The sequence below is a fragment of the Myotis brandtii genome, unplaced genomic scaffold (genome assembly GCF_000412655.1).
Source record: "Myotis brandtii unplaced genomic scaffold, ASM41265v1 scaffold1102, whole genome shotgun sequence".
Classification (NCBI taxonomy): Eukaryota; Metazoa; Chordata; class Mammalia; order Chiroptera; family Vespertilionidae; genus Myotis; species Myotis brandtii.
Genome location: NW_005353757.1, coordinates 673,741 through 684,444, shown reverse-complemented (window position 1 = coordinate 684,444; position 10,704 = coordinate 673,741). Strand labels below are relative to the sequence as shown.

The 10,704-nt window shown below is 41.0% G+C and overlaps 1 pseudogene; it reads right to left on the bottom strand.

Annotated features, from left to right (window-relative positions):
* Positions 1–212: 212 nt before the first annotated feature.
* LOC102254816 overlaps positions 213–10,704 on the bottom strand; it is a 24,804-nt pseudogene continuing 14,312 nt past the window's right edge.

Below are 10,704 nucleotides of genomic sequence, written 5' to 3'. Positions count from 1 at the left end.
CCATGGATGTTCAAGTATCTGTTCAAATCCCTACTTTTGATTCTTTTGGAACATACCCAGAGTGGAATTGCTGGATCAGGATAAGTTTGGCCTGATGGAGGAGTCATCATTCAATGAGGTGAAAGTGACTCTGGGTCAGAAGATAAGTTTGGCCTGATGGAGGAGTCATCATTCAATGATCCTATTCCCAAGGAGGTGAAAGTGACTCTGGGTCAGAAGGTTGGTTCCCTGTGAGGATCAGTTAAATGGTCTTGGCTTGATTCTCCTCTTTCATTAGAAATCTGATGGACCTGAGGATTCCCTGGGCCTCTTGAACCTCTTCCCCCTTTTCCTGGAAGCAAAGGTGAGAGTCTGAGTGGATCCTCCAACAAAGATGGAGGGGAGAGAAAAGCTCTCCTTTCAGATTAAGGTCTACCCAATGCTGAGGGACAATATGGGGAATGCTCTCTGCCAAATGCTGTATTTGGAACATCAAGTGCATAAGGATCTTTTTCTAAAAGTTTAAATTTAAGCTCTGTTTTAGTTAATTTTTGTCTGAAGTAAGAATTTTCTTTCTTTTTTTAATTTTTATTTTTGTTAATCCTCACCCAAGGACACTTTCCCATTGATTTTTAGAGAGAGTGGAAGGGAGGGGGAGAGACAAAGAAAGAGAAACATCCATGTGAGAGAGACATCAATTGGTTGCCTCTGGCATGCACCTCAGGGGCTAGGGATCAAACCTGCAACTGAGGCATGTGCCCTTGACCAGAATCAAACCTACAACCTTTCAGTCTGCAGGCTGGCACTCTATTCACTGAGCCAAACCTGCTAGGGAAGAATTTTCTTTCTTTAAATCATTGAGGTTTCTTTTAGCAGTCCGAGCTGTCAACCACTTACCATGTGAAATTTTTCTCATGGGAAATAATCTGCCCTTGATAAGAATGAATGGTTCTCTCCAATTCTTCAAGATCTTTGGCTCACTTTCTATTAGTCTCTAGCACTTCAGCTACATGGCTGACCTAGCTTTTCATCTGCTTTAGAAAGTTTTTCCTCTTTCTCTAACCAGTTATTTCCTTCTACTGTCAACTTCCTGTGAAATATCATTTCATTTTCTAGATACAGTTCAGTCATTACTGTAAGTTTGTGCTGAAGCTTTTGATTCTCATTTCCAAGATGTTCATTTTTTGACTGCAGAGATGCTGTTCAAGTCTGGAGATTTTTTGTTTTTTAAATATACATTTATTTCAGAGAGGAAGGGAGAGGGAAAGAGAGAGAGAGAAACATCAATGATGAGAGAGAATCATTGATCGGCTGCCTCCTGCATGCCCCACACTGGGGATTGAGCCGGCAACCCGGGCATGTGCCCTGACCAGGAATTGAACCGTGACCTCCTGGTTCATAGGTCAATGCTCAACCACTGAGCCACGCTGGCGGGAAAGTCTGGAGATTTTTAATACACTCTGTAAGCTCTTTCTTTGTTTTATCTACTTCAGTTACTTAGTGTATATTTGATTTCTTTCTCCTTCTAGGGCTTTTTAAAAAGCCTTAAAAACCCTAGCAGCATGATTCAACTTCTTCAAAGTTGTTTTTTTTTTTTTTTTGATAACCTAAGAGTGCACTATTTTCTGAATCATTCTTCAGTTCCAATTCCAGTTTTCACCTGTTAAGTCTTCTCCAAGCACAGCAGTCCAATCTTCCATCTTTAGCAAGTATTCAGTCAGGGATTTGATCTGATTTTATCACATAGAACTTGTTTTACATATGTTTTGGAGTCTTCAAATGTTCTTTTCTGTTTATTAAATTCATTCACTTGTTTGTTCCATCCTTCAGCTTCTTGTAAAAGCTGTTTCTGGTTTTCCTAAAGTTGGAATTTTCACTTAAAACATCTTTCTAGCTATCTTAAGTCATTCTTTATTCATTTGAAACATTTTGAAGGTCATTTTGGCTTCAGTTACCTGTGAAATGAGTGATTTTGGTTCATCTTCTAAGGACTATACCCTTTTTGAAATATCCACCATGGATTCATCTTGTTAAGAATGTTTAGATTTCTCTTCCTTTTTTTCTAGGAAGAGTATTTCATCCTCAAATTCAGGTTTGGAACTGTTCTTGACTCCCCTCTTCTGAGCATTACAATAGGGCCCACGGACTATTCCAAACTACATTATTGAAAGCAACTTCTGTAAGAAGCTTGGAGAAATTACAAGGGGAATGTTCTCCACCTGCCTTTACTATTTCCTTTCCAAGTCTTTCATTTTACCACTCTTAAGAGGCTAAGTCATCTTTCTTAGACCCTTTCCCTTAGGCGATTGCCTACACTCCTTTCTATTCCCCCTTTCCTAAACTTAGCTGGGTTTCTGTTACAATTTTGCAAACACCATTCTCCTCTAGGTGCCAAGAGAAACTGGCCAGAGGGTTAATGTGTTAATGGTGCTAGTGGGTATGCGGTTAACTTTCTCAATCATTTACAGTCAGTAGCCACAGGACCCATGTCCCACTCTCTCCCCTCCCCCCAAAGTAGTTACTGCCTAAAAACCTGCTGTTTTCCATCAGAGGGTGAGGGGAGGTGAGAAACCAGGAAGCTGAGATTTCTGAGAGGATCTGGAAAAAGAGCAAAGATCATCTATATGCTGTAAAGTGGTTTTCACACACAACTGATAAATCATGCTGTTCTTGAAATTAAGATGTTGGCATTGAACAAGCACAAATGCAGACTAAATATATGATCGTCTCATCCTGATTAACATCCCAATGGCCTGAACAATAGATCCACATAGTGAGAAGGGCTGTGGTGTGCTTGGTCTTGTCTTGCTTGGGAATATTGTGAGACCTAGTCAATCAGTATAAGAAAAATAACGTGAAGGTGAAGTGCTTTCTGATAGTACTTAAAGAATTCTTCCAAAATATACAGATTTAATGAAAAGAGGAAAAATTGAGTATAGATAACACCAACATTGAAAAACAAAGCCTGTTTCTAGGGAAGCGGCAATATTTTCCTTTTTAATACAAGCAGAATGTAACAATGAACTTTGAGAATTCCAATCCTTGAACTCAAGAGTCAGGAGTTGAGTAAATTCTCTTATTTTCGTAGATTTAACAAACTAACTCAGAAGTCTGTTCTTGGCAAAGCTCTCGCATTCTGAAATAACAGATATTTGCAGCTCAAAATCTTGAATTTCCTAAATTACTTTTCTATAAAAGTCTTCTTTGTTTTTCATTATTATTATTAAAGAAAAAAATGCTCATGCCTCTCATAATTCCAGAGAGCACTGATAAACAAAAATAAAAGCAAAAAGACGGATGACTGCACCCCCTCAGCACATAGGCTGACTGTTTCAGTCATCATGTTGGTATTTGTCCTTTGAGGTTTCTTTTTCGGAGAACATTTTCCTCTATAAAACGGGATAATGCCATAAATCCCATGTGGAAACATGCTTTTCTCACTGCCCAATGCATCTCGAGCATGTTTGCAGGTCAGCAATGTATTGCCAGTGCAATGCAGTATTAGGGGCTGCATTCTAAGCCACGCACAGTGCTTCTGGGCTGGTTTGTCAACATTAGCAAGATTGGCAGAGTTCCTGCCATGATGAAGCTGACAGATTAGTGAGAAAGAAACAGGAAGCCGTAATGCACCACACAATGATGTAGAAGAACAGGTGTAGATAGAACCATACATAGCTTTTTGGAAGGAGGAGTATTGAAGCTGAGACTTGAAAGATAAGTCAGAATTAACCAGACCAGAATAGCAAGAGGGTGTTGCAGGCAGAAGGGGGGTCACACTGGCACTAAGGATTTGTGAGGAAAAAAGCATTTGGGGCTCAGGAAATCAAACGGAGGACAGTATGCATGTGACCAGTGAGTTAGGGAGGAGGGTAACCACACTACCCAATCCAGGTCAAACGTGAGATAAGCACCACAATATATGATCGGGTGCTCAGATTGCACCCTAAGTGCATTGAGAAGCTGTGAAAGGTTTGAGCAGGAGAATGACCATCAGATTTGGGTTTTGAGAAGATGACCAGAGTTACAACTGAAGTATGGAAAGGGGCTTGGTTGGGCCCAGAGTGTGACAATGACATCAGGGATGATGCCTCTATAGAGTTTGGAAAGTAGAGATAGAGAGAAACAAGGTTGGTTCAAGAAATACTTAGGAAGTAGATAGGAAAGTACTTTCATTGCATTATTCACTGTAATTGAGAACTCAAACAGAAGAACCAGGGTTGGAAAGAGGGATGTAGATGGTGAGCTTAGCACGGGGCATGTGAAATTGGGGTCCTTATAGCCTTTTCCTGTGGAGACAGCAGTAGGTGAGCCAACTAGGTACTTGGTTTTGAGTTTGAGGTCACAGATATATATTTTTCTATCTTTTGCTGGCATCTTTATGTTCCTGCTCTTCTGAAAGAATTGCAGCTTCTTACATACACTTTGCTCTCTTTTATCTCAGTCCTTATAAATGCTATTATCTTGGCCTGGAACATTCTTTTCCCCTTATGTTTTTCTCCTACTTAATTTCAACTCATTCTGATGACATGACTTCTACCAGGAAGTCATCCCAGATGCACCCGGATCTGGTTTAGGGGCCTGACCAACACATTCCCAGACCATCCCATATCCCAGCACTTGTCATGTGATAACTGCTGATTTTCTTCTTTGTGTTCTCCCCAAAGTTTATAAACTCCATGAGGGAAAGTGTTGCCAGAGAAGTCAGTGGGCCAGATTTCCTTGCCGCTTATGGGAGTGGGGTTCTTGGGGTACTGCTGAAATAAACATTTGCAGAGGCCCCTATGGGAGAATGAGATGTGGTAAAAGACTTTCTTTGCGTGGAGTTACATTTCTCAGGTTCCAAAGTTCCATGTCCCTTAAACCAGCCCTGAAAGAGGTGCAACTGGGGGTTCAGTAGAGCCAGAAGCAGAGCCAGTGTTCAGAACTTCTGCTCCATGTTGCAGCCGGGTCCAGTTCAGCATCAGGCTAATTAAAGTCCGTTAGTCCATCATGGGGAGCCCACATGGCTGTGGGCCACGTGAGTGAATGTAGGTAAATATGCCCCCTGCCATAGGAGTCCCAAGAGGATCAAGAGCAAGAAAGCCAAGCAAGTGAACCCCCTTTTTCTAGGAGTTTAAAAATTCAGGTTTCTCCCCCTTGCAGTGGCCATGCCTATTCTGGCCACTGACTTATTCCCAGAAGTGATTGACCAGTAAACACCTTCCCATGTCACTCAGACCTTCCTGGGCATGCGTCCAAACTGCCTTGTCCAGTCCCTTCCCACACTGATCAGCGGGAATAGACTTGGAGAGTGTTAAACTACAGCTTTCTAGCAAAACTGTATAAATGGCATGCCTATATTATCTAGTCTTCCCTGTATTCCCTTCCTGTTAATAATAACCAGGTTATTACAACAGTATCAAAAGGATTTTGTCTGAGTTGTAGAAAGCTTTATTGCCAGTACCTCCTGTGGTCCTGATACTGAGGAAGTATCTGGCCGACTTACAGTCAGTAAGTGTTGAGTGAACCACTAGTAATTGAAAGACAGACTTAGAAAGAAGTGGAGGAATTCTAAGATTTAATGTTAAGTCGGGGGCAGAAGATACTAAGGGAGGCATAGCCAGGACTAAGGGTAACTTATCTACTAACTTTAAGCAGAATTTATTAAACTACTATTGTTTGACATTTAGGTCCTTTCAACATTTTCTTAAAAATTTGCTATTACAGTGTTGTCATAAATGCTCTTCTACATATAAATTTTGTGCCCATTTTAAATTATGTCCTTAGAGTAAATTGATAAAAGTAGAATTGCTGTGCCAAAATTTTCATTTTATTAGATTTTTGATATCTAATAGTAATAATTTATCCGCCAGGAACATTGTATCATATTTGTGCTTATTTTTCAGCCCTGAACTATTTAACATTTTTTAAAAGAATAGTTTATTGATTTTTTTTGAGAGAGAGAGAGGAAGGGAAAGGAAGAGAGAGAGAGAGAAACAATAATCAGCTGCTTTCTTCACGCCCCCCTATCTGGGATGGAGCCTGCAATCTGGGCATGTGCCCTTGCTGGGAATTGAACCAGCAACCTCCTGGTGCATGGGACGACACCCAACCAACTGAGCCATGCTGGTGAGGGCTTAACATCCTATATAATAAAAGGGTAATATGCAAATTGTCACCTCAACCGGGAGTTCAACTGGAGTTTGACCAGGGGGTGGGGCTGGCTGGCCAACCTCCTGTGTCCCTCCCCCCAGCCAGCCCACTGGATCCCACTCGTGCACGAATTTGTGCACCGGGCCTCTAGTTTTAATATAAAGCTCTTGTTCATTTATTTATACTTTTTTATTGTGGTAAAATATGCATGATATACAATTTACTATTTTAATAATCTTAAGTGTACATGCCAGGAGCATTAAATACATACATAATGTTGTACAACTTCACCACTCTCTATTTCTAGAATTATTTTTCATCATCCGAATCAGAAAGTCTGTGCCCATTAAACAATTCTTCCCCATTCCCTCCTTCTCAATTATTTCAGAAAATCATTTGCATGTCTTTGGAAGGAATTTTTTGTTTTATTGTTATTTCATTAAACAATGGGAATGTTACTCTTAAAATGTCTGATTCTGCATTTGGCCAATTACTGGGAAAATGGGTGAATAGTTATATGTCTTTGTGCCAAAGAATGGAGCTTTGAGAAAATAATATGCAGGCCCACAGTGCCATAGACTAGCTAGGCCTTAAGGTTTGGGAGACCCAGAAGAGCATCCTTCTGTAATATTCAAGAGTTCTTTAATCAAGCTGAGGATTTTTCATCTAGTAATCCTATAACATAAAAGGCTAAAATGCAAATTGTCCCCTCAACCCAGAGTTCGACCAGAAGGCAGGTTGACCGGTCAACCACCCGGGGCCCCTCCCCCGAGCCAGCCTGGCCCAATGGCCCTGAGCTGGGCAGGCCGGCTGGACCCCACCCATGCACAAATTCGTGCACTGGGCCTCTAGTATAAAATAAGCAAAGACCAACATGTTTAGGATTTTGGAAGTTTATCCTAAACGAGAAATAATCAAGATACAGTGGGATTCTTTTTGTTTTTACAGGTGAATTTTACAATCCTAAGTATTAATGAGGAGTGGTTTACCTAAGTGGTAGCAATTTTAAGAAAAATATGAAGGAACATTTAGTCTTTGCTTTGAAATAATTTCCCAGAGATGAAAGATTGGATTAATTTTTTAAAATTTCCATGGCACCTTCTGGGGTGCTTTCATGAAAAGTCAGAATAACCCAAGAATGAGACACCATGGGATGGAGAGGACCATATATTTGGACTTGATAGGGATCCTGAGGTTAAGGTATGTCTGGAGACCCATTAAAACAATGGCAGCTTGCAGCTCTGCTAATTATTGGCCCTTGCCTATCTTTTTCTGTTAGAATTACTAAGCAAAAAGGTATTGTATTGAACCTCTGCATAACAGGAGGGAGAATTTATGGAGGATTAACTTTCTTTCATCTTTTTTACCTTTAAATAGAGGAACAAGTCTAACAAAGTGAATTAAAGGGAGGTACTTTCTTAAAGGCTTTGAAGTTTTTCTTTGCAAACAGAGTTGAATTGATCTGAGCATTTTCCCTTCAAAGTAAAAGCCCTGCAAGCAAGTTTTCTTTATACATTCCTTGCTCTTTGTGAATCAGCAGAGGTTATACAGTAAAAAAGAGGGTCCGATAAGGAGCGGGAGCAAGCCAACCCCTTTAGAATATTAGTAAGTGCTGATGAGCTCATAAAATGACAGAACAATTTCTTTAATGATTAAAAAGTTCTCCTTCTGCACCCTGGAAGCATTAAAACCTTGGGATGGTGATAAGGTTAACAAAACAAAACAAAACAAAAACACAACAAAATCCAAGTAGTAATACAACCCTAAGTGTCTGCATCTCATTGCTATTTATTTTTATTTTTAAATATGTATTTTTATTGATTTCAGAGAGGAAGGGAAAGGGAGAGAGAGATAGAAACATCAATGATGCATGAGAATCGTTGATCGGATGGCTCCTGCATGCCCCACACTGGGAATTAAACCCACAACCTGGGCACATGCCCTGACTGAGAATGGAATTGTGACCTCCTGATTCATAGGTTGATGCTCAACCACTGAGCCACACCGGCCAGGCCATCTCAGTGCTATTTAAATTTAGCTAAATGCTGTCCAATGGTGGGGCTTTCTATGTTTTAGTATCTAAAAAACACACACACACAACAAAATTATGTGTAATATGTTTCAAAATAGCCAATGGTGATGTCTTCTATAAGTCACCAGTTTTGATGATCACCCCACACTCAGGATACTTTCCTAATTGAGCGTGTACTTAGTGGGCTTAAAGCAGCCATGGGGCCCCTGCAGCTCTGCCACTTATCAGCTTTCATACCTCGCAGACTTTCTGGGACTCAGTTTCCTCATCTGCACGATGGAGATATGAATGGGAAGCAATTCAGGAAGCTGCTTCTGGTGTAGTGGCAGGGGGTTAATGAAGAGATACACTTTTGTGCTTTTGAGATACTTGGCATGCATTTTATTTTACTAAGTAGATGAAGGGAATATTTGGATTAGATGAGGACATGTATGGAAAAATCCAGCTCACATCTCTGGGATGGCATTGGAAGTGCTCTTACCTGGAAAGCTGCTGGCCTAGGTGTCAGCATAGCCACGGGACCGGCCCGGGTTCACCTTCTCTTGGGGTAAAATGAGGGGTGTCGGGCCCAGACCTTTTTACAGACTCCAATGTTCGAATCTTAAAAGCAAGCAGGTACTTTACTCAGCGTTGAGCACTGGAGAACAGGAAAGGATTGGGAACTTTTCCTGTTGGCTGGGATCAGAACGGGAATCGGAGACACGTGAGGCAGTGAGCATTGCCTATGGTCTCCTGGGCGCTCCCGTGGGAGGACACCCTCTGCGCACCGTCTCCCGCAGGCTGGAAAACCAAGGCAGCAATCGTTCTTGCTGAGCTTGGTGGCCTCATCTCTGCTGGCACTTCAGTGGGTAAGGCTTTCGAGCTCCAGATTTTCTTCTCACCTTTAGCGTCCCTCCTCTCCCCCTATGTATACACATGCATGAAAAATTTTAATGCAACCCCTTTCGTTCTACCGTTGATGAGATGCTGTAGCAACTTAATACTTGTTTATGTTAATTAGCCTATGGTAAAATTGGTTTCTCTTTCTTCTTTTTAATCCTCACTTAAGGATATGTTCATTGATTTTAGAAAGGGAGGGAAGGGAGAGAGAGAGAGAGAAACATCAATGTGAAAGAGAAATATCAATAGTTGCCTCCCATGTGTGCCCCGACCAGGGATCGAACCCTAAACCTTTTGGGTTCACTCCAGCCAGCTGATCCACCCGGGCAGGGCTGAAATGGTTTTCTTTATACTCGTTTTGACCCAGGTCGTTGTGACCAGAGTCTCAGGAGAACCTTACTGTATGTCCCCAAGGAGCAATTATGGTATCCGCTAATTCATTGCTCACAGTGACTTTTTAGAACACAACTACTGTGAATAATGAGAATTGATGTGCATGTGTGCATGTGTGTACACAAACTCATGTACAAAATACACACATAAAACCATCTTCAAGGAAAATAAACCTAATTGAGAAGGTAAAATATAAAAATAAATGAAGGCAATACAAATGGAAGCACTCGAGTGACGACTTAAAGAGACTAACAAACCGACAGCTGAATGGAGAAGGAGTTAACCTATTGAACTCTTGATATCCGAGTAAAGCTTTTCCCTGCAATGAAATGGAGCAATGACACCCACTGCTTGGCTGATTTCTGCTTATTTTTTCAGTACAAACAAAGCTGTGTTCAAAATAAAGGCTAAGTATATCCATGTTAATTTTATGTAAGACTAATTTCCCTAACAGCAGAGAGCGTGTTTCTTTGATCTCTGCCTGCCATCTAGGCCGCAAAACTGCTACTTAATGTTCTTTGGGCGGGTTTATGTTCCCTGAAAGTGACAAATCGAATCTGTATGTCTGCCAAATTGCAAAATTTTATGTAAGACTAATTTCCCTAACAGCAGAGAGCTTGTTTCTTTGATCTCTGCCTGCCATCTAGGCCACAAAACTGCTACTTAATGTTCCCTGAAAGTGACAGATCGAATCTGTATGCCTGCCAAATTGCAATTTTTTTTTCCTATTTAGCAATGGACCAAAGTATTCATGTGAAGAGTTTAAAGCCAACGTTTGTAGTTATCAGATGACAAAGTTAACTTAAAATGACCATTCTCAGAGGAGAGGCTTGTATCAGTTGGAGTTTTTCTATCGTTTAACTTGATGTCAATTGCTTTATACATTCAGAAATTCTGGCAGAATTTCAGCCAAGTGCTAGTTTTCCCCAACTTCTTCCTTGAAGAATAAATCAGCGATTTTCCACCTCTTTCATCTCATGGCACACATAAACTAATTATAATGATACCAACCTCTAGAATTGTTATTATTAAAAAGACGGACAATGCCACCTGTTGGATAAGATATAGAGGAACCGGCCCTGGCCAGTGTGGCTCAGTTGTTTGGGCATCATCTCATGCACCAAAAGCTTGAGGGTTTGATTCCTGGTCAGGGCACAAGCCCAGGTTGTGGGCTTGACCCCTGGTAGCAGGCATGCAGGAGGCAACTGATCAATGTTATACTCTCAAATCAATGTTTCTCTCTCTCTCTCTCTCTCCCTTCCTCTCTCTAGAAATTAATTTAAAAGTCA